The sequence below is a fragment of the Lithobates pipiens genome, unplaced genomic scaffold, assembly GCF_037356315.1.
Source record: "Lithobates pipiens isolate NorthernLeopardFrog02 unplaced genomic scaffold, aLitPip1_a1.2 Scaffold_23, whole genome shotgun sequence".
Taxonomy (NCBI): Eukaryota; Metazoa; Chordata; class Amphibia; order Anura; family Ranidae; genus Lithobates; species Lithobates pipiens.
In genome coordinates this window covers 55562978-55587642 of record NW_027507785.1, presented here as the reverse complement: position 1 = coordinate 55587642, position 24665 = coordinate 55562978, and the positions used below count along the sequence as shown (strand labels likewise).

The 24665-nt window shown below is 45.7% G+C and overlaps 1 protein-coding gene across 1 annotated transcript in view; it reads right to left on the bottom strand.

Moving 5' to 3' along the window:
• The window catches only part of LOC143927539 (G-protein coupled receptor 22-like), a 296520-nt gene that overhangs the window by 71568 nt on the left and 200287 nt on the right, over nucleotides 1-24665 (bottom strand). The window contains exon 2 of the mRNA XM_077451662.1: nucleotides 1880-2053. The gene's annotated coding sequence lies outside the window, so the exon portion shown is untranslated. The remainder of the gene's footprint in view (nucleotides 1-1879; nucleotides 2054-24665) is intronic.

Here is a 24665-nt window from a genome sequence, read left to right as displayed (position 1 = left end):
ACGCACACACAAGCATGCTCACACACAGGCACATACAAGCATGCTCACACACACATACAAGCATGCTCACACACATACATACAAGCATGCTCACACACACGCACATACAAGCATGCTCACACACACATACATACAAGCATGTTCACACACACACACACACAAGCATGTTCACTCATACAAGCATGCTCACACACACACATACAAGCATGTTCACTCATACAAGCATGCTCACACACACACATACAAGCATGTTCACTCATACAAGCATGCTCACACACACATACAAACACAAATACAGTAGATACGCTTATTAAAAAAAAAAACAGCAGACATTTACCTCTTCCTGGCGGGTACTGCACTCTAGGGGGAGACAAAGAGCACACACTGCTTTCACTAAGCCTAACGTGAGGAGCTGCCGCACAGTGCCAATTTCAGTTCGGCTGATGATTGTGAGTTCCTCTCAGCCTTCCCTCCTATCGCAGAAGTTTCGGGGGCCCTCGGGCCCCCTGCAGCAAGGGGCCCGGTCGCCATGGCGATCTTGGCGACCCCTATAATTCCGCCACTGACTCCTCTCCTGTACATACTGCCCACTGCCATACCCACCATACTCCTCTCCTGTACATACTGCTCACTGTCATACCCTCCATACTCCTATCGAATATTATACCCTTGGCACTTGTCTTCTGCACATACTGCCCACTGTCAAACCCTCCATACCCCTCTCCTGCACATACTGCCCACTGCCATACCCTCCATACTCCTCTCCTGTGCATACTGCCCACTGTCATACCCACTATACTCCTTTCCTGTAGATACTGCCCTCTGTCAAACCCTCCACAATCCTCTCCTGTACATACTGCTCACTGTCATATCCCATACACTCTTCTCCTGCACATACTGCCCTCTGTCATACCCACCACACTCATCTCCTGCACATACTGCTTGTTCTCATGCACACTGCACTCACATCTTACCAACACTTTTTCAACAATGTTTGTATTATCGCCAACCTTGCCTGTTCTGCAATTGGTACGCTTTTGGTAGTTCACCTATAGAAATAAAACACCCATAATAAGCAGTATGGCATGTGTTTTTTTTTTTCCTCCTTCTGCTTTGATTCTGATAATGCATTTCATCAAAATCTCACAGTTTTCACTGAAAACGTGGCCATAACCAAACTCTCGAAATCAGGGCCGTCTTTAAGGCAGGGCAAAAGGGGCAGCTGCCCTGAGCCCTGTCATTGTTGTGGGGCCCAAAGTAGCTGCCTCATACTTGTCAACTATCCCAGTTTAAATTTCCTTGTCCCTTGAAGTTTTAGCCCTGTTGTTGTGTACAGATGACTCACCTGCAGACCCTGTGTTTACATATAAATAACTGGCATTCATATGTAAATAGCAGCGGCATTACTAAGCAAATAGCTGTGGCCAGCTGCATTGATATGTAAATAAAGGTGGCATTCATATGTATATCATGTTTCCCTACAGTGAGAAGATGATGTGCTGTAACCTATAGCAATCAGTGAGCAGTATTACTGTACAGTAATCTCTAGCAACTAATTAACAAGCAGAAATCATTTGCTGTAACCTCTAGCAACTAATCAGTGAGCCGTAATGTGTGCTGTAACTTCTAGCAACCAGTCAGTAAGCAGTAATGTGTGCTGTAACCTCTGGCAACCAATCACAATTGCTGCCTGATCTGATACAGTAAACTGATTTTAAGTCCAGCTTCTATTTATTGTATGTCTCAGAGCAGGTGGAGAGTGAAATTGCATGGGAGGGGGCCCCCAAAAATTTTTTTGCCCGGGGTCCAATCAATATTAAAGACGGCCCTGCTCGAAATTGTACTCATGCCTAGTCAGAGAAGAGTCCTTTAGACTTACCTGAAGGTTTAGACACATTCATATGTCTGGAGAGCAGATTCTGGGGAGGAGGAAGCTGGAAGACTGTGTATCGGTGCACACGGTAGACATGGAGGAGATCCCACCTTCCGACACCCATCAGCCGGCAATAAAGACATGGGAAGGACTCGTAGGATGGCCAATGAACTTGTGAGCCTGCAAAAGCAGAACAGAGAACGCGGTGTTAGGAGACGTGATGGGATGGCTTGCCAACATCACAGGTTGGTGCTTTCAGCAAATTCTGCATTGTGTTTGTGATATTTACATAGCGTGGCTCGTATAATCGCCCGCATACAATATTTATGAAACCTGTTCTAGCTCCATGAAGATACCAGCTTGCCTCATAATGTGATTGGAATGGCTCATAATAAGCAGAATGATGCGTTTTTCTTTTTTTTCCTTTCTCGTTCATATCACTCGATGTTGAAAATAGAGCTTTGAAAAGCACACCGCTTGCTCTGGAAGCGCTGGACTGATAGATATGGGATATCGGTGCTTTTGAATTTAATCCCAGAATGAGTCCTTTTTCATAGGGGCTGAACAATGAATGAGCAGTGTAGGCTAAACCTTGTTCCAGACTTGGGCTGCTTCCGCTCTGAGAGTCTCAGAAGAGGGCATACGGTAAGTAGAAATCTTTTAGGTGAGCGTTGAGGAGGTCCTAAAAAAAATCTTCATGATGCGGGAACTTTAGTCCAGGTATTTCCCCTGAAACGCGTCGGCTTATCCTAATACTATCAATAATAATTTGATATACACTGCTTTTTTTCTCCCCCTTCCCCCTTTTTTAAAAGGGTGTTTACTCCTCCATCTTTACGCATTTATAATATACAGTGAGGGAAAAATTATTTGATCCCCTGCTGATTTTGTACATTTGCCCACTGACAAAGAAATGGTCAGTCTATAATTTTAATTGTCAGTTTATTTTTACAGTGAGAGACAGAATAACAAAAATATCCAGAAAAACGCATTTCAAAAAAGTTATAAATTGATTTGCATTTTAATGAGTGAAATAACTATTTGATCCCCTATCAATCAGCAAGATTTATGGCTCCCAGGTAACAAGCTGAGGTGAGGAGCACTCTCTTAAAGTGGAAGTAAACCCACTTTTTTAACTTTTACCTACAGGAAAGCCTATAATAAGGCTTACCTGTAGGTAAAAAAAATATCTCCTAAACCTGTACGGTTTAGGAGATATTCCCCTCGGTATGCGCCGCTGACTGCAGCGGCGCATGCGCACAAGGGGGTTCTCTCCGCGAAAATCCGGCAGTGCTCGTCCGGCCGGATTTAAATCTCCCGCGCGCATGCGCGGGAGTGACGATATCGCGGCTCCGGCCACTCACAGCGCCGGAGCCGCGATACCCGGAAGAGACGCCGAGGGAGCATGTCGGCTTCCTCGGCGTGGATCGGGCGAGATGTCGGGGCCTCGTTCTAAGGTAAGTATTTCATAATGAGCTAGTATGCGGTGCATACTAGCTCATTATGCCTTTTGCTTTGCAGGTTTAAAAAAAAAAAAAAAAAAAAATGCGGGTTTACTACCGCTTTAAAGAGAGTGCTCCTCATCTCAGCTTGTTGCCTGTCTAAAAAGACATCTGTCCATAGAAGCAATCAATCAATCAGATTCCAATCTCTCCACCATGGCCAAGACCAAAGAGCTGTCCAAGGATGTCGGGGACTAGATTTTAGACCTACATAAGGCTGGAATTGGCTACAAGACCATCGCCAAGCAACTTGGTGAGAGGGTGACAACAGTTGGAGTGATTATTTGCAAATGGAAGGAATGCAAAATAACTGTCAATCTCCTTCAGTCTGGGGCTCCATGCAAAGATCTCACCTCGAGGAGTTTCAATGATTATGAGAACGGTGAGGAATCAGCCCAGAACTACACGGGAGAATCTTGTCAAGGCAGCTGGGACCATAGTCACCAAGAAAACAATTGGTAACACACTACGCCATGAAGGACTGAAATTCTGCATCACCCGCAAGGTCCTCCTGCTCAAGAAAACACATGTACAGGCCGGTCTGAAGTTTGCTAATGAACATCTGAACGATTCAGAGGAGAACTGGGGGAAAGTGTTGTGGTCATGATGAGACCAAAATCCAGCTCTTTGGCATCAACTCAAGTCGCCGTGTTTGGAGGAGGAGGAATGCTACCTATGACCCCAAGAACACCATCCCCACCGTCAAACATGGAGGTGGAAACATTATGCTTTGGGGGTGTTTTTCTGCTAAGGGCACAGGACAATTTCACCGCATCAAAGGGATGATGGACTGGGCCCGTACCATCAAATCTTGGGTGAGAACCTCCTTCCCTCCCTTGAAAATGGTTCGTGGATGGGTATTCCAGCATGACCATGACCCAAAACACACGGCCAAGGCAACAAGGGAGTTACTGAAGAAGAAGCACATTTATGTCCTGGATTGGCCTAGCCAGTCTCCAGACCTTAATCCCATAGAAAATATGTGGAGGGAGCTGAAGGTTTGAGTTACCAAACGTCAGCCTCGAAACCTTAATGACTTGAAGAGGATCTGCAAAGAGGAGTGGGACAAAATCCCTCCTGAGATGTGTGCAAACCTGGTGACCAACTTCAAAAAACGCCTTGTGATTGCCAACAAGGGTTTTGCCACCAAGTACTAAGTCATGTTTTACGAAGAGGTCAAATACTTATTTTACTCATTAAAATGCAAATAAATGTATAACTTTTTTGAAATGCTTTTTCTGGATATTTTTATTGTTGTTCTGTGTCTCACTGTTAAAATAAACCGACCATTAAAATTAAAGACTGATCATTTCTTCGTCAGCAGGCAAACGTACGAAATCAGCAGGGGATCATTTCTCTCACTGTGTATATATATATATATATATATATATATATATATATATTTTTTTTTTTTTTTTAAATGGTAAGAATTATGCATTTTTTTATTTATTTATTGGTAGATTTATATGTATTTTTATTATTGGGCGCTTTATTATGATAATGAGCAATTTTTAGAAATATTATTTCCCTGTATTATTATGTGTTTAATTTGTTTTTACTGTATTTGCAGACTGTACGGAGTATAGGATTTTCTATGGTCCTCGCTAAAATGGTGCTAATTTTACCACTATTATTAGCATATATGCAGCGGGCTTGGTCGCCATTATGATGCCGTTTTTGTTTACTGGTTGCCTGGGTGACCGGCAGGGGCCGACTGACAACTCATGGGGCCCCCGGGCAATAGGAGATTATGGGGCCCCCAAGCAATTAGAGATTATGGGGCCACACAGTAGACACAAACAAACACACACAGTATACAATCACACAGTATACACAGACATGTTTCTATTGGCTGAGAAGGTACTGGAGAGGTGGGGCAGCTATAATCTCAGGATTTTTAGGCCAAAAGGATGTCGGTAAGGGACATTTCAGAGACAGATGTAAAAAAAAAAAACACACATTTTTACATACTGTCCCTGGTTTACTGAGGCTGGCAACCCTGATGGGGCCCCCTAGTGGATTGGGGCCCTCGGGCAGTGCCTGAGTGGCCCAATGGTCAGTCCGCCCCTGGTGACTGGGCTTCTTTTGTACTTAATGCGTGATGCAGCCGACATGTCCTCAGCCTTCGAGAAAGCCAGGATAGGCGCAACGTGTCAGTCAGGTGGTGACGTCATCATGCCGGGCATTAAAGTTTGTATATGGATCCATACATTTTTCTCTGCATGCGCTTTTATTTCATTTGCTTGTGCGTGGCATTTTTATTATTTAAAGGAGAAGTGCAGCCAAAGCTCGTTTGGCTGCACCTCTCCTATGGATCACAGGAGTGAAGTTCTTTCTGCACCCCTATGACCCGTTTTCAGCAGACATCTGAATCCCGCTATCGGCTGACGTCACCGAGTTCGTCCAAGCTGGGTTTCGCCACATGCCGGGACAGGAACCTGGCTCAGCCTCTCAGCAAAACACTGAGAGCCTGAGCCAGCTGATCCTGCCCCTCTACAGCCCATGGGGGGGGGGGGGGCAGAGCCGTCACAAGCTCTCTGCTCATGTAGCTCTGAGAACCGAGCAATCTGCTGCGTTTGATCACTTGGTTCTCAGAGTTAGAGCCAGCAGGGGACGGATGCTGCATCCACCTAGGTAAGTCTGATTCTAAAAAAAAATAAATAATCCTGAACTTCTATTTCAATAATAAATACATTCATTCTAGCACACTACACTATTAGGCTAGGTTTTCACTATTGCGACCTGAAAGTTGTGCGATTTTTACTGCAATTTTTGTCGCGCCTTTGATGTGAAGCAATGCCTGGTTATTCTTGAGGTCTATGGACCTCAAGTCGCATCAAAGTCGGTCCAAAGCAGTGCAGGGACTACGTTGAAGTCGCTGCGACTTGAAGTCGCACAGATATGAACGGTACTCATTGGAAATCATGGGAGTACGATTCGCCATGTGACTTTGCAGTCCCAAGTCGCACTAGGTGGAAACGTAGGCTTAGCGTTTCTTTTGTGCTTTCACATTCGAATACCCATTGGAGACTGGAGGAGGCATTTAAAAGGACCAGTAGGCTGTCTGTCACCATTATGTATCAGAGGTGCTTATGACCTCCATTTGATAGCGAGGGCCACGAGATCAGGTGAGAAGGGTCTTTTGGTGGCGGGCACGTTGGTGGTCCTCATTTGTGGCGAAGAGTTTTTTTTTTTTAAATTGAAATACCGAGAAGATCTGGATTTGTATCACACTATGACTGGCGTGATTATGGGACTTAGTTACAGGATTACACACTTATATTTATATTGATGCATCTTTCAGGGCTTTTTTATTCAGATTGATCTCAAATTAAAATTAGGTCACGTATGAGACTTTTTCACTAGATTTGGTATTTTTGGTATATTGTTTGCATTATATATGTTACTTTTGACTTTAGTACGATTTTTGATTGTTTGAACACTTCTATTATATGTATATAGAGCATGTCACTATTCTATATGGTTTCCATAAAAATGTGGACTACAATTCGCAAAGTGTCATGAACTTTTGTGTTGGGCGTTCTGCAACACTCACCCCAAAACGTTATACCTTGCAACTTGTCTACCTGCACTCTACCAAGGGCTGCATAGCGTATCTCAGGGTGGGTTGCTAGACAGTGATAACCAGACAGCACACATGGAGGGAAAAGTGGCACTGAGGCTCCCGCCATACTCCTATCGAATATTATACCCTTGGCACTTGTCTTCTGCACATAATACCCACTGTCATACCCTCCATACCCCTCTCTTATACATACTGCCCACTGTCATACCCTCCATACTCCACTCCTGTACATACTGCCCACTGTCATACCCTCCATACTCCTCTCCTGTACATACTGCCCACTGTCATACCCTCCATACTCCTCTCTTGTACATACTGCCCACTGTCATACCCTCCATACCCCTCTCTTGTACATACTGCCCACTGTCATACCCTCCATACTCCTCTCCTGTACATACTGCCCACTGTCATACCCTCCATACTCCTCTCCTGTACATACTGCCCACTGTCATACCCTCCATACTCTTCTCCTGTACATACTGCCCACTGTCATACCCTCCATATCCCTCTCTTATACATACTGCCCACTGTCATACCCTCCATACTCCACTCCTGTACATACTGCCCACTGTCAATCCCTCCATACTCCTCTCTTGTACATACTGCCCACTGTCATACCCTCCATACTCCTCTCCTGTACATACTGCCCACTGTCATACCCTCCATACCCCTCTCCTGTACATACTGCCCACTATCATACCCTCCATACTCCTCTCCTGCACATACTGCCCACTGTCATACCCTCCATACTCCTCTCCTGTACATACTGCCCAATGTCATACCCTCCATACTCCTCTCCTGTACATACTGCTCACGGTCATACCCACCATGCTCCTCTCCTTTACATACTGCCCACTGTCATACCCTCCATACCCCTCTCCTGCACATACTGCCCACTGTCATACCCTCCATACTCCTCTCTTATACATACTGCCCACTGTCATACCCACCATACTCCTCTCCTGTACATACTGCCCACTGTCATACCCTCCATACTCCTCTCCTTTACATCATACTGCCCACTGTCATACCCACCATACTCCTCTCTTAACCTTTGTGTTGGGTGTTCTGCAACACTCACCCCAAAACATTATACCTTGCAACTTGTCTACCTGCACTCTACCAAGGGCTGCATAGCATATCTCAGGGTGGGTTGCTAGACAGTGATAACCAGGCAGCACACATGGAGGGAAAAGTGGCACTGAGGCTCCCGCCATACTCCTATCGAATATTATACCTTTGGCACTTGTCTTCTGCACATACTACCCACTGTCATACCCTCCATACCCCTCTCTTGTACATACTGCCCACTGTCATACCCTCCATACTCCACTCCTGTAGATACTGCCCACTGTCATACCCTTCATACTGCTCTCCTGTACATACTGCTCATGGTCATACCCACCATACTCCTCTCCTGTACATACTGCCCACTGTCATACCCTCCATACCCCTCTCCTGCACATACTGCCCACTGTCATACCCTCCATACTCCTCTCCTTTACATCATACTGCCTGCTGTCATACCCACCATACTCCTCTCCTGTACATACTGCCCACTGTCATACCCTCTATACTATTCTCCTATACATACTGCTCACTGTCATATCCCACACATTCCTCTCCTGTACATACTGCCCACTGTCATACCCACCATCCTCCTCTCCTGTACATACTGCCCACTGTCATACCCTCCACACTCCTCTCCTGTACATACTGCCCACAGTCATACCATCCACAATCCTCTCCTGTACATACTGTCTACTGTCATATTCACCACACTCCTCTCCTGTACATACTGCCCACTGTCATACCCACCACACTCCTCTCCTGCACATACTGTTTGTTCTCATACACAGTGCACTCACATCTTGCCAACACTTTTTCAACAATGTTTGTATTATCGCCAACTTTGCCCGTTCTGCAATTGGTACTCTTTTGGTAGTTCACCTATAGAGTGTCCATTTGGGTTGTCACCTGTCCAGGATTCACCCGGACAGTTTGGCTTTGGGATCATGAATTCGGGTTTCAACCCTCCTGAAATCCGGACACATTATGCAGACCAGACTATGGGTTTGCAGTTGTGTAAGCGGAGAGTGTACCTTACACTCTCTTTCACACTGTCCAAAGCCAGCACTAACAATTACCCCATCCCCCCCCACACAGATGGGAGAGGGGAGAGGGCTTGATCTGCTCCTCTTCCTCCCGCCCCTACCACTCTGTGTCTGTCCACACTCCAAGGGGCGAGTGAGCTCACCATCCATCCCCGTCTGTGACTGAAGTCTCCCCCCTTCTCTCTCCTGCCTCTGAGTGAGTACACTAAGGTAAGTTAGAAGGCTGGCCGCAGGCTAGCCTGCATTTGTAGGAGGAGTTTGAGGGCTATATATATCCCTCCTCCTCCTCCATCAGGTCCTCGTTGGTTGTTTCTGGGATAGGAGGTGGGGGGGTTGGCTCAGTTCACGTCACTTGCACTGCCTGCATCTGTCATGGCGGCGTTCCTCTCTCTGGGCTCATGTCGGGCACTGGCTGGGAGACCGCCCGCCCACCTTCCTACCTTCCCGCCGGGGGTACTCGGCCACTGGTCTGCTCCCCTCCGTGCGGATCCGGCTCCACGTGGGGGCTGCCCGCCCCCTCCTCCCGTTGTTCATGTCGGGGGAGGGGGGTGTTTGGCCGCTCGTCCGCTCCTCTCCTCTCCTCAGGCTGATCCGGTGCCATGAGGGAGCTGCCCGCCGGGGGGAGGGGGGGTCGCGCTAGCCTGCCAGGTGGCTGCGGGGGAGCTGTTTCTCCTGCCAGCCTCCTTCTCCCGGTGTTCCGCCGGGGGTAGGGGGGAGGATGCGCTAGCCGGCGGGGGGGGGGGGGGTTGGTCCGCCTGGTGGCTGCGGGGGAGCAGTGTCTCCCGCCTGCCTCCTTTCTGCTGGGGGAGGTCGCGTTATGCTAATTCTGGAAGTGACAAGTGTCATGTTTGGCTTTGTGTCACATTGCCAAGCCTCCCCTTTGTCCCCTGCTTGTGCCTCTCCCCAGTGGATCTTCATGTCATGTATCCCTTTGTCCCAGATATCTGTTAAACACTGTGAACAAGGTGAGCTTTACTGCGTATTGTTTGGAGTTGCCCTGCCCTAGACTCCTCCTTTTTAGCTGGATGCAGTGCTACTCCTGTGCCATTCCATTGCTTAGACATCCATGAGCCGTCAACGAAGGGAACAGGTTTTTGCTGTTCCGTATTTTTCATAACTACTAAAACTGTTAGGAAACTCTCCGTCATTTGTAGCAGCATTAGGCTTCACCATCATTAACAGTTCTCCAGAGAGTGCTGAGTACCCAATAGCCGCCCCCCCCGCCTGAGCTCCACGTGGCGGGCCTCCCCCGCCTGAGCTCCACGTGGCGGGGTTCTCCCCCCGCCTGAACCCGGGGTTCTCCCCCCTGCCTGAGCTCCATGTGGCGGGGTTCTCCCCCCTGCCTGGGCTCCACGTGGCGGGGTTCTCCCCCCTGCCTGAGCTCCACGTGGCGGGGTTCTCCCCCCTGCCTGAGCTCCACGTGGCGGGGTTCTCCCCCCTGCCTGAGCTCCACGTGGCGGGGTTCTCCCCCCTGCCTGAGCTCCACGTGGCGGGGTTCTCCCCCCTGCCTGAGCTCCACGTGGCGGGGTTCTCCCCCCTGCCTGAGCTCCACGTGGCGGGGTTCTCCCCCCTGCCTGAGCTCCACGTGGCGGGGTTCTCCCCCCGCCTGAGCTCCACGTGGCGGGGTTCACCCCCCGCCTGGCTCCACGTTCTATGTGCAATTTGCGTTCTTGGGCAATTTGCAGTCTTGTGCAGGTTGCGTTCTTGTGCTATTTATATTCTCGTGCCATTCTTGTTCTCGTGTTATTCCCGGTTTTCTCATGCAATTTTACGTTCTTGTGCATTTATGGTTTTCTCATGCGTTACGGTCTCATGCATTTGCGGTCTTATGCGATTACGGTCGCGGGTCATTCACGTTCTCTTAGCGTTTACGTTCTTAAGCCAGTACGTTCTCATAGTGGTTACGTCTTCATGCAGTTGCGTTTCCATGCATTTGCATTTTCATGCAGTTATGTTCTCGTTTTCTTTTTTCGTTCTCATGCAGTTATGTTCTCGTTTCGGTTCATGTTCTCTTGTAGTCGTGTTCTCGTTTCACTTCCGTTCTCGTGTAGTTAGGTTCTCGTTTCAGTTACGGTTTCGTTAGTTTACGTTCTCGTTTCATTACGTTCTCATGCAGTTATGTTCTCGTTTCGGTTTATGTTCTCATGCACTCATGTTCTTGTTTCGGTTTATGTTCTCATGCAGTTATGTTCTCATTTCATTTTTACGTTCTCATGTAGTTAGGTTCTCGTTTCGTCATGTTTTCGGTTCGTTTCACGTTCTCGTTTCGTTACGTTCTCATGCAGTCATGTTCTCGTTTCGGTTCATGTTCTCATGCAGTTATGTTCTTGTTTCCTTTCACGTTCTCATGAAGTCATGTTCTCGTTTCATTTTGCGTTCTCATGTAGTTAGGTTCTCGTTTCGTTTTACGTCCTCGTTTCGTTTACGTTCTCGTTTCGTTACGTTCTCATGCAGTCATGTTCTTGTTTCGTTTTACGTTCTCATGAAGTCATGTTCTCGTTTAGTTTTACGTTCTCGTGCAGTTACGTTCCCATTTAGTTTTACGTTCCCATTTAGTTTTACGTTCCCATTTAGTTTCACGTTCCCATTTAGTTTCACGTTCCCATTTAGTTTTACGTTCCCATTTAGTTTTACGTTCCCATTTAGTTTTACGTTCCCATTTCGTTACGTTCCCATTTCGTTTTACGTTCCCGTTTCGTTTTACGTTCTTATTTCGTTTTACGTTCTCATCCGATTTGTCGTTCTCATGCTTGTTTTTCACGCACGTTTCATACTCGTTTTTTACGGTTTCACTTGCAATTGCCGTTCTCATGCAATTCACAGGTTATGCATGGCGTGGTCCAGTCGCTGTGCGGTCCAGGCGCTGCTTTGTCCAGGCAGAGCAGGTTCAGCCTGTAGTCCTGTCATAGTTTGTGCTATCATAAGCAGTTTGTCAGCATAATCTGCGTTCATGTTTTAGCGTTTCTGTTCATTTTCTGTCATAGCGGTCATCTCCAGCATGTTCTGTCATAGCTTGACGGTGCCGTTCAGCCACGGCATTCACTATAGCCATTTCATAGTCCTTTCATGTCATCACGCTTTCAGTGTTCTTCGTACAGCTGGGTTAGTTAGCAGTGCCCACAGCTCATGATCTGTCACGTCTACAGTTCCATATGGGTCGAGGTTTTATTTTCTATGATTGTTCACCGCTATCTCCTCGCTCATATACCATGTTCACTTCATTACGCTTATACATCCACCCGCCACGGTCTGTGGGTACTCTTGGTCTGGGGGGCTTTATGTTGCTACCTGTGTTTCTTTATGTTGCTACATTGCATTTCGTTCATAGTTTTCCTGTCTTTGCATTTCGGTGAGTACTCACATCCAGGATCTGTCATGTCTACGTACCTTTACGGGCTGAAGTTTCATTTTTAATTGTTTGTTGTCCACAATCTTCTTGCCCGTATTTCATATGTCATCCGATGCACACTCATTTCTTTACACTTGTACGTCTACCCACCACGGTCTGTGGGTTCGCTAGCTCGAGGGTTGTTTTGCTACCTGTCTCTGTTGTTTTGTCATAGCTTTTCATTTGTGTCATTCCTGTCGTAGAATTTCTATCAGCTAGGGCTTACATCCAGGGTCTGTCACGTCTACGGACCCATACAGGCTGAGGTTTCGTTTTTAATTGATTGCCGTCCCACAATCTTCTCGCCTGTATGCCATACGTCATACGTGCACGTTCACTATTACACCTTTACTACTACCCACCACGGTCTGTGGGTACATCAGCCCTGAGTGTTCGTTTTTAATTACCTGTGTTAGCGCCGCAGGTTGCTCGGGCTCACTCATTACATACACTAGTTTGTGTCATCATCAGGTTCACATTGCACGCGCTGTTGGTCTTGTCATTGCTGCACCACATCCTCATATTTGTTAGGTACGTAGGGGTGTTTCGTGTGTTGGTTTTCTGTTCTCTTTTCTATAGTTTGTGTTTCCTTAGTTCAGGGCATGCTGGGCGTTTCGGTAGTGGCCTTTTCTCTTTTATCCTCCACTGCTGCATAGGGGTTTCAGTGCATGGTAGCACCCCATCATAGGGGTGGGATTATATCAAACCTATAGCTGAGTTATCGCTGGTGTCCCCCTTTCCCGGCCTTAGCTGGGGGGGGGGGGGGCAGGGCAGTACTTTAGGTGGTTATTCTCTATTTCTTCCCAACCTCTTCCATCCACCAGCGCAGTACATGTTTCACGGCATCATTTTTCAACCCAGATTCATACGGTATTTAATGTGCTCTCATCGTCCGTGCTACATTGTTAGACAGTATGGAGGGGTCCTTAGCTCGCTTGGCTAATGCACTAGTGCCAGCTGTGACCCCCGTCTCCTGCTCTTCTCAGGGCGTCGGCAGGTGATGGGGTTATCTTCACTGTGGCATGTGGGACTGGGGGACAAGCCTGGTCCTTAGGTGATCGGCCTGGCCTATGGTTCTTTATTCAGAGTTCTCCGTGGACGCCTACCTAGGGGGGGTAGGTTCGCAGGTCATGTCTCTGGCTTTTGCTGCATATGGCCTCTGCTTTTTTTGGCCTCATCTGCCTATACTATCCAGTATCCTGCAGGTGACCAGCATTTCAGGCCCCCACAAACTCCTGTCATTCTGTCCTTTTTTGCAGCTCACCCTCTCAAGCTAGGTCATGGCGTATTCAGTTAGTCAGGGAAGCTCTTTTGGTACGGCTACTAGTGATCAGCCAGGATCCGTGGTGCATTAGATTCCTGTCTCCTGCCCATGGCGCGGTTGCCATTTAAGTGTGCTTGGCACTTTTTCTTCACGTACGTTTCCCCATTAATTAGAATAGATGGTCACCAGGGGTTGGTGGTCTTACCATAACACGGTACAGTGTCGGTTCCAAGCACGGATCCTCCGCTGCATTATTCCCCTGGTCAGCTCTTTCTTCCTTTTGCCCCATGCGTCCTCTCACCATGTCAGTTCGTTCTCATGTCCAGGTTTCTTGCCAATCTAGCTCATATCCTTTACCCCTTTCTGGGTATTCATCTGTATCAGAGGTTACTTGGTAGGTCCCATCAGGACTGGTGGTTGTTGCTGGCCTTTAATTGCAGCTTCACATCACACCTACTTTGTGTCTCTTTTTGCCCTCTTTTAGGCATACTGACCAGACTGGCCAAGGCACACCTCAGGTCTTAGTAGTTAGGACTATCGCATTTCAAGTGAAGACTCTGACTACAAGTTAGAAGGCTGGCCGCAGGCTAGCCTGCATTTGTAGGAGGAGTTTGAGGGCTATATATATCCCTCCTCCTCCTCCATCAGGTCCTCGTTGGTTGTTTCTGGGATCCCACCCACCCGTTCCCCCTTTTTTCATTATTTCATTTACATTTCATACTTATTCATTCAGGGTATGCCCTCTTTTAGGCATACTGACCAGACTGGCCAAGGCACACCTCAGGTCTTAGTAGTTAGGACTATCGCATTTCAAGTGAAGACTCTGACTACAAATCAGGGTTATCAGAGTTCCCCCTTACATCAGAGTCCTCTCCGTACATCAGAGTTCCCAGGGGTGGACTGACCAGTCGGTCACTCGGGCGCCGCCCGAGGGCCCGAGGTCATTAGGGGCCCGGTCTCGGCCACATGAGAGGCCACTTGAAGCGGCTGTGCCCGTATCACATGCCGCGATCATGCCGATTACAATACGGCGCGCTGCTCCCCGCCAGCCCCTCCTTCCCTCCCGTCCGTCCCAGGTGATGTCACAACGCATACAGTACAAGCACCTGGGACGGACGGGAGGGAAGGAGGGGCCGGCGGGGAGCAGCGCGGAGTTAGCCGTATTGTAATCGGCATGAGATACGGGCACAGCAGAAGAGTGCAGGGGCCGACGGGGAGCTGCGCCGTTAAAAGTATTATCGGCATCCGCCGGTAAGTGAAGCCTGGGCCTGCCACAAGTGATGGGGGGGTGGCGGTACAGATGCATGGGGCCCCGGATCCCCCAACCCAGTGTCCCCCCCGTGTGTGTGTGTGTCCTCCCCTGTGTGTGTGTGTCCTCCCCTGTGTGTGTGTGTCCACCCCTGTGTGTGTGTGTGTGTGTGTGTGTCCTCCCCTGTGTGTGTGTGTGTCCTCCCCTGTGTGTGTCCCCCTGTGCCCTCCCGTGTGTGTGTGTCCCCCTGTGCCCTCCCGTGTGTGTGTGTCCCCGTGTGTGTGTGTCCCCGTATGTGTGTGTGTGTGTGTGAGTGTCCCCGTGTGTGTGTGAGTGTCCCCGTATGTGTGTGTGTGTGTGAGTGTCCCCGTATGTGTGTGTGTGTGTGAGTGTCCCCGTATGTGTATGTGTGTGAGTGTCCCCGTATGTGTGTGTGTGTCCCCGTATGTGTGTGTGTGTGAGTGTCCCCGTATGTGTGTGTGTGTGAGTGTCCCCGTATGTGTGTGAGTGTCCCCGTATGTGTGTGAGTGTCCCCGTATGTGTGTGTGAGTGTCCCCGTATGTGTGTGTGTGTGTGAGTGTCCCCGTATGTGTGTGAGTGTTCCCGTATGTGTGTGTGTGTGAGTGTCCCCGTATGTGTGTGTGTGTGTCCCCGTATGTGTATGTGTGTGAGTGTCCCCGTATGTGTGTGTGTGTGAGTGTCCCCGTATGTGTGTGTGTGTGAGTGTCCCCGTATGTGTGTGTGTGTGAGTGTCCCCGTATGTGTGTGTGTGTGAGTGTCCCCGTATGTGTGTGTGAGTGTCCCCGTATGTGTGTGTGTGTGAGTGTCCCCGTATGTGTGTGTGTGTGAGTGTCCCCGTATGTGTGTGTGAGTGTCCCCGTATGTGTGTGTGAGTGTCCCCGTATGTGTGTGTGAGTGTCCCCGTATGTGTGTGTGAGTGTCCCCGTATGTGTGTGTGTGAGTGTCCCCGTATGTGTGTGTGTGTGTGTGTGAGTGTTCCCGTATGTGTGTGAGTGTGTGTGTGTGTCCCTGTGTGGTGTGTGTGTGTGTGAGAGTGTATCCCCCTGTGTGTTTTTGTGTGTGTGTGTGTGTGAGAGTGTATCCCCCTGTGTGTGTGTGTGAGAGTGTATCCCCCTGTGTGTGTGTGTGTGAGTGTATCCCCCTGTGTGTGTGTGTGTGTGTGAGAGAGTGTATCCCCCCTGTGTGTGTGTGTGAGTGTGTGTGTGTGACCCTGTGTGTGTGTTGAGAGAGTGTGTCCTCCTGTGTGTGGTGTGTGAGTGTGTGTCCCCCCCCCTGTGTGAGTGTCCCCCCCCTGTGTGTGTGTGTGAGTGTCCCCGTATGTGTGTGTGTGTGTGTGAGTGTTCCCGTATGTGTGTGAGTGTGTGTGTGTGTCCCTGTGTGGTGTGTGTGTGTGTGTGTGTGTGAGAGTGTATCCCCCTGTGTGTTTTTGTGTGTGTGTGTGTGAGAGTGTATCCCCCTGTGTGTGTGTGTGAGAGTGTATCCCCCTGTGTGTGTGTGTGTGAGTGTATCCCCCTGTGTGTGTGTGTGTGAGAGAGTGTATCCCCCCTGTGTGTGTGTGTGAGTGTGTGTGTGTGTGACCCTGTGTGTGTGTTGAGAGAGTGTGTCCTCCTGTGTGTGGTGTGTGAGTGTGTGTCCCCCCCCCCTGTGTGAGTGTCCCCCCCCTGTGTGTGTGTGTGAGTGTATCCTCCTGTGTGTGTGTGTGTGAGTGTGTCCCCCTGTGTGTGTGTCCCCCTGTGTGTGTGTGTGAGTGTGTCCCCCTGTGTGTGAATGTGTCCCCCTGTGTGTGAGTGTGTGAGAGTGTGTCCCCCTGTGTGTGTGTGTGAGAGTGTGTCCCCCTGTGTGTGTGTGTGAGAGTGTGTCCCCCTGTGTGTGTGTGTGAGAGTGTGTCCTCCCCCCCTGTGTGAGTGTGCGTGTCCCCCTGTGTGTGTGTGCGTGAGTGTATCCCCCTGTGTGTGTCCCCCCCCCGTGTGTGGTGTGTGTGTGTGTGAGTGTCCCCGTGTGTGTGTCTCCCTGTGTGAGAGTGTGTCCCCCTGTGTGTGGTGTGTGAGTGTCCACCTGTGTGTGTGTCTCCCTGTGTTTGTGTGAGTGTGTGTACGTGTGCGTTCTCCCTCCAGTTTCCCCCTGTGTGCTCCCCCCCTTGTCTCCCTGGCAAGGTGTGGCGCCCAAGGGGGCCCCATGAGCTTCTATTGCCCGGGGGCCCCATTAGTTGTCAGTCCACCCCTGAGAGTTCCCAATGTTCCCCCTTAGATCAGGGTTCCCAGAGCATCCCTTATGTCAGAGTCCCCAGAGTTCTCCCTTACATCAGAGTCTGCAGAGTCCCCCCTTACAGTGAAAGGGAACTCTGTGAGTTCAGAAGTAAAAGGGGAACTCTGCAGACTCTGATGTAAAGGGGGACTCTTGTGATTAACTTCATTTGATTAGAAATGTTATTTAATTGCAAAACATATGAATAGTTGACACTATAAAAAAAAAAGATTGCTGTGCGCCGCTAAAGTGTTGGGGTTTGACTTGAAGAAAAGGTGGCAGCCCTAATCGCCAGGCTTTATTTTAATGGGAGCCGCATATTTAAAAATGACTTTTAAAATTACAATAACTTTATATAGCTTGCAGTATATGGAATTTTAGTGATTAGGTTTACATCTCCTTTAATAAATATGAAAGTGAAAAGGATCTGAGGAATAGAGAAGCCAAAAACATAAAGGCCGGTCATTAGCACTGATGTAAAATAAGAGATGAATGAAAAACAACTCAGCAAAATGCTCTAAAAAGTCAGGATAACACAAAGTGTGAATGTTATCCGTGGTGTGGGAACTTCCCTGCAAGCTGCCAAGACCGTGCAGTTCGTTTGATGTCTATTGAATCGTAATTAGTAAAGTCGTGAACGACGTTCCCCAGACAAAACCCTTGAAAGAACTGGTCTAATTTATAGCATTCACACTAATCCATTCTGTTTTTTTTTTTTTTTTTTCTAAGTGGGAATTCCTTTTATTACTCCTAATGGGGTTAGGCTTTTAAGCAGAAGGGTTTCAGACCACAGCCAATCAAAATGCAGCTGTTATGTCTCTAAAGAGCGTTTGAAAATGCAACCTGGCACCTGAGTGGTGGGATCCTCTCTGTGTTTCCTGTCCTTCACCTGCAGGGCGTGTGTACACAGGTGATACCAGGGTGGATAAAAATGTGTGATTTAAAAAAAAAATATATATATATATATATATATATATATATATATATATATATATATATATATATATATATATATATATATATTATTTTTTTGATTTAACCACTTTCAGACCGGACCATTCGGCACTGCGTCGCTTTAACTGACAATTGCGCGGTCGTGCGACGTGGCTCCCAAACAAAATTGACGTCCTTTTTTTCCCACAAATAGAGCTTTCTTTTGGTGGTATTTGATCACCCCTGCGGTTTTTATTTTTTGCGCTATAAACAAAAAAAAGAGCGACAATTTTGAAAAAACGCATTATTTTTTACTTTTTGTTATAATAAATATCCCCCAAAAATATATAAAAAAACATTTTTTTCCCTCAGTTTAGGCCGATACGTATTCTTCTACATATTTTTGGTAAAAAAAATCGCAATAAGCGATTATTGATTAGTTTTTTTTTACTAGTAATGGCGGCGATCAGCGATTTTTATTGTGACTGCGACATTGTGGGGGACCCATCGGACATTTTTGACACATTTTTGGGACCATTGTCATTTATACAGTAATCACTGCTATATAAATGCAGTGATTCCTGTGTAAATGACACTGGCAGTGAAGGGGTTAACCAGTGGGTGGCAGTGTAGGGGTTAAGTGTTCCTAGGGGTGTGTTACTAACTGTGGGGGGGTTGGGCTTTCATTTAGTGAACACTGATCTCTGCTCCAATCACATGGAGCAGAGATCAGCGTCACTAGTTGCTAGGCAGAATGGAGAAATGCTGTTTACAACGGCATTTCCTCCATTCGGCCGCTCCGTGAGACGATCGCGGGTATGCCCGCGGCGATCGAGTCCGCGGGTCCCACGACCGGACTCACGGAGGTCCCGACCAGCGCAAATTTAAAGGGACGTAAATGTACGCCCATTTGCCTGCCCGTGCCATTCTGTCGACGTACATCGTCGTGCGCTGGTCGGCAAGTGGTTAAATCGATTTTTTTTTTTTTTATCATTTATTTTAATAAAATGCTTTTGGAGTAAAAATCTATCTAAAGATAGTTTTCTATTTAAGAAACATTAATAATTTCGTTTATTCAGCTTAAAATGGAGCTTAGTTATGTAGCATGAGGCTATATATTCTGCAATATTTACATTTTTGGTAAACTCATTCAATGAATCCAAGCTCTGCAGAGCTGAGATAACATGCATTGATGCATTCACAATATTTTACAGTGACCACAAGATAAGACAAAGTTCAGGAATGTTCCTTTTATCCCATTGTTTTGCAAACCTATATACACTACAAAACTGTATGATTGAATTGGTTCTGATATCGCTGTTTTACATTTTTGGTAAACTCATTCAATGAATCCAAGCTCTGCAAGCTTGGATGTTCATCCGCAGACACCCGCTATCCCATAGGAATGCATGTATGTCCGTATTTCATCCGCAAACAGGATGGATGAAATACGGACATAATGTCCGCATGTGTGAAAGGGGCCTAAAAGGGATAATAATGAAGCTGCATTGCTGGTGATACTGATGGAGTTTTTGCAAACGAATTTTAAAAGGCTTTTTTTTTTCTAGTGATATCAAGAATAATATTATTATTATAAAAACCTAAAAAATACAGCGCTGTTCCTATGTAAACTTAATGTGAAATAATAAAACAATAATTACAAAAAATTGTGAATTATAAACGCAGCAGCAGCTTTAACCGTGAGATACCCACAATTCCAATAATTATTCCCAAATAAGCTGCGCTATACTGATCCGATAAATGCTATGTGAAGCAAATGAGTGAAATAAATAAAGCATGAAATCAAAAATATTAACAAAGTGCAGACAGGGAAATGCATATACTAATGTTCAAATATTAGTCCATCATCCCATCAACAAAAAATGTTGTGCTTGTAATCTCCAACGTGTTTTAAACACACCACACCGATATAGGAAAAGTGTCATCAGAGTTTGCAGGAAAAAAAGAGAGGACTTCCACCACCAACACTACTGCCGCTTACCAGCTACACTGATCCCATCTCAGAGACCAGATATCGCCAAATCAAAAACGCTTCCTCTGAGTCAGGACTGCATGGAGGGTGTATCCTCTTTAAGCGATTGGTTCAAGTGGTTAGAAGAATCCTACGGCCACACCGCTTATTCCAATGGTTAGAAAAATCCTACGGCCACACCGCTCATTGCCCAGCACATATAATAACGAAAGGAATCGCCATAGTGTGATATAGTCACGAAATTTAATATAATAAAAAAGATTGCACTTACATCAAGTAGAAAAAGCTTTGCTTTGTAAAACAAACAGATTCGCCGGCCGGCTTAGTAACGCTGCCCGTCGCTTCCGGGTCCAGCGTAGATCGCGGTGACGTCAGTACGTCGCTCCTCCCTACGCCGTTTCGTTATAGGTAACGTCTTTTTCTAACCATTGGAATAAGCGGTGTGGCCGTAGGATTCTTCTAACCACTTGAACCAAGCGCTTAAAGAGGATACACCCTCCATGCAGTCCTGACTCAGAGGAAGCGTTTTTGATTTGGCGATATCTGGTCTCTGAGATGGGATCAGTGTAGCTGGTAAGCGGCAGTAGTGTTGGTGGTGGAAGTCCTCTCTTTTTTTCCTGCAAACTCTGATGACACTTTTCCTATATCGGTGTGGTGTGTTTAAAACACGTTGGAGATTACAAGCACAACATTTTCTGTTGATGGGATGATGGACTAATATTTGAACATTAGTATATGCATTTCCCTGTCTGCACTTTGTTAATATTTTTGATTTCATGCTTTATTTATTCACTTATTTGCTTCACATAGCATTTATCGGATCAGTATAGCGCAGCTTATTTGGGAATAATATTATTATTATGATTTTATTTTATTTTTTCTTGGGCAAGTTACCACAACACCATTATCCCGTAATTTTTAAGATCAAAGATACAACTATGTTGGTGCCCCTTGTCAATTTTACATTGTATTTTTTAAAATGTAACTGCCGACTCCCAAATGTCATTTGAAGTAAAACACACAGCCAAGTATTATTCTACACAATATTTTTTTATTGTGCATTAAAAAAAAGAAAACAAATAAAATTAGACATGCTATCTGCTAATAGAAAGCAACCAAAAAGTGCATTCTATGCATCCAAAAATACAGAAAATATACCAAATCAAATCATTATTATTCAACCCAAAAAAATAATGTCAAAGCAATAACTCCAAGGCCAATAATAAATAACAGGTTATCTCCTCCGATTCCACAACATGTCTGGTTGACAAGCAGCCACTCAGAAACAAACTAAAAAGCGTTAAACGAAAAACGTGAAAAGAAAAGCACGAATCAACACTCACCAAACTTCTACTAACACAATATTAGCAGAAGGAGCCCAAAGGGTGGCGCTAAAGAGCTGAAAATCCACGTAGTAGATCTAGTACATCACTACGTTCGTAATTGTTGGCCAACAATTGTGTGGCCATGTGAATGCAAGACAAGTTTGGGCCAGCGCCCTTCGGAAACAAAATTCCACGGTTTTGTTGGCCAACAATCCGATCGTGTGTACGGAGCTTTAGTTGATTTCGTTCCTGCTGTTTTTTTTTTCTCATTTAGAACCAGGATTAATATATTCTTAACCAAGATTAGTATATACTGCGGAGTTTTTATTTACACACTTGTCCAACGATGCAAGCTTGTATTAACAATTAGGTTTTATATAAAATTATTTTGTCTCGTACAGTCATTTAATCTTAATTTTTTTAGAATGCTGCGAGCAGGCCTTGGCTTAATGCACCGATGAGAGCGAGAGAGAGAAAGAGAGGCAGAGATGTCAAGGTAATTAAATTACAAACAAAATATAAGAAAGATAAAGACTGTAATGAAAGTGTTCTAGTGAATAATTCCTTCTGCTTACAGATCTCGCCATATTAATCAGTCTGGGAGGTGAATGCAGTACATTGCAGCTTAATACAGGAAGGGAACAAACATTTGTTTCCACCTATAACTGCCAAGTTTCATTTCAGGAAGCTGGGTAGGATGGGAGGGGTATAGGGTAAGTTGGAAGAGGTATAGGGTATGATGGAAGGGGTATAGGGTAGGATGGAAGGGGTATAGGGCAGGATGGAAGGGATATAGGGTATGATGGGAGGGGTATAGGGTTGGTTGGGAGGGGTATAGTGTAGGATGGAAGGGGTATAGTGTAGGATGGAAGGGTTATAGGGTAGGATGGAAGGGTTATAGGGTATGATGGGAGGGGTATAGGGCAGGATGGAAGGGGTATAGGGTAGGATGGAAGGGGTATAGGGTATGATGGAAGGGGTATAGGGCAGGGTGGAAGGGGTATAGGGTAGGTTGGAAGGGGTATAGGGTAGGTTGGAAGTGGTATAGGGTAGGATGGAAGGGGTATAGGGTAGGATGGGAGGGGTATAGGGCAGGGTGGAAGGGGTATAGGGAGGGGTATAGGGTAGGATGGAAGGGGTATAGGGTAGGATGGAAGGGGTATGGGGTAGGATGGAAGGGGTATAGGGCAGGATGGAAGGGGTATAGGGCAGGATGGAAGGGATATAGGGTAGGATGGAAGGGATATAGGGTATGATGGAAGGGGTATAGGGTATGATGGAAGGGGTATAGGGCAGGATGGAAGGGGTATAGGGAAGGATGGAAGGGGTATAGGGCAGGATGGAAGGGATATAGGGTAGGATGGAAGGGATATAGGGTATGATGGAAGGGGTATAGGGTAGGATGGAAGGGGTATAGGGTAGGATGGGAGGGGTATGGGGCAGGATAGGAGGGGTATGGGGCAGGATAGGAGGGGTATAGGGTAGGTTGGAAGGGGTATGTTGGAGTGGCCATAGATGGACATAGACAGTACTTTCTGGAGGTTTGTTCGTCGATCGACCGAGTGACGGGGGTGGGGGTTTGACTGACTGACCGACTGAACGGGGGCCCTCACATTCAGTCAAACCCCAACCCCCTTCGCTCCGATCGATCGACAAACAAACCTCCCCCCCGCCGCCACATCTAAGGACCGGTAAGCTGCAATACATTACATTTCATTCTTGTACTTTGATATCAACAATGAAAAAAAGCAAGCAAACTTTTTAAAGCTCATTTACACTATGGTGTTGCAGCACAGAGCATTCCTATTAATTTATTTATTAGAAATATTTATATAACACCATGAATTTATTACAGTGCTTGTCACATCAGATAGAGCACCACCTCATTTCCTGGCTGGAGGATGTCCAGCATCATCTAGCCCTTTTCTCGACAGTGTGCATTCATTGGATTTCGGTTCTTTCAATTATGAAGGCTCGGCATCATATGTGGGTGGTCTGCATGCAAATACAGCCTGGCTAGGAACACCCGCTCCTCCAGACTGTAACTTCAAAACTATGTAACAATAAAACTTTATAATTATGTAACTTTATAAATATGTAACTATATAACAATATTACTATAAAACTATGTAACCAAACATAACTTTGTAACTATAAAACTATGTACCTATGCAACTTTAAAATGATGTAACTATATACAGTAACTATGTAACTATATACAGTAACTATGTAACTATATACAGTAACTATGTAACTATAAAACTTTACAACTAATTAAGTATATAACAATAAAACTATATTACTATGTAACTATAGAACTATAAAATAATTTAACTATATTACTATATAACCATATTACTTTGTAACTATAGAACTATGCAACTATAAAACAATGTAACTATATTAGTATCTAACCATATAACATCGGAACTATAAAACTATGTAACTATATTACTATGTAACTTTAAAACTATGTAACTATAAAACTTTATAACTATGTAACTATATACAGTAATAAAAAAAAAAAACGATGTAACTATAAAACCTTATAACTACGTAAATATATAAATAGGTAACTATACAACTATGTAACTATATTACCGTGTAATGATATAACTATGTAACTATAAAACGATGTAACGATAAAACTGTATAACTATGTAACTATATAGAGTAATTTAAAAAACTACATACAGTAACTACGAAACTATGTAACTTTAAAACTCTATAACTATATAACTATGTAACTATATACAGTTAAAAACTGTAACTACATACAGGAACTTTGAAACTATGTAACCTAACTGTGTAACAATAAAACTATGTAACTATATACAGTAACTACAGTATGCAACGATAAAACTATGTAACAATAAAATGTAAATATAGTATATAACTATGAAACCATATAACTATGTAACTATAAAATGATGTAACTAAATATAACTGTATAACTATATTACTATGTAATCATGTAACTATGTAAATTAATTCCGAAGTTTATCAAGACATTTTGCAGGAGAACGTAAGCCCATCTGTCCACCAGCTGAAGGTCAACAGAAGGTGGGTGTTGCAACAGGACAACGACCCAAAGCATAGAAGTAATCAACAACAGAATGGCTTAAACAGAAGAAAATACGCGTTCTGAGTGGCCTAGTCAGAGTCCTGACCTC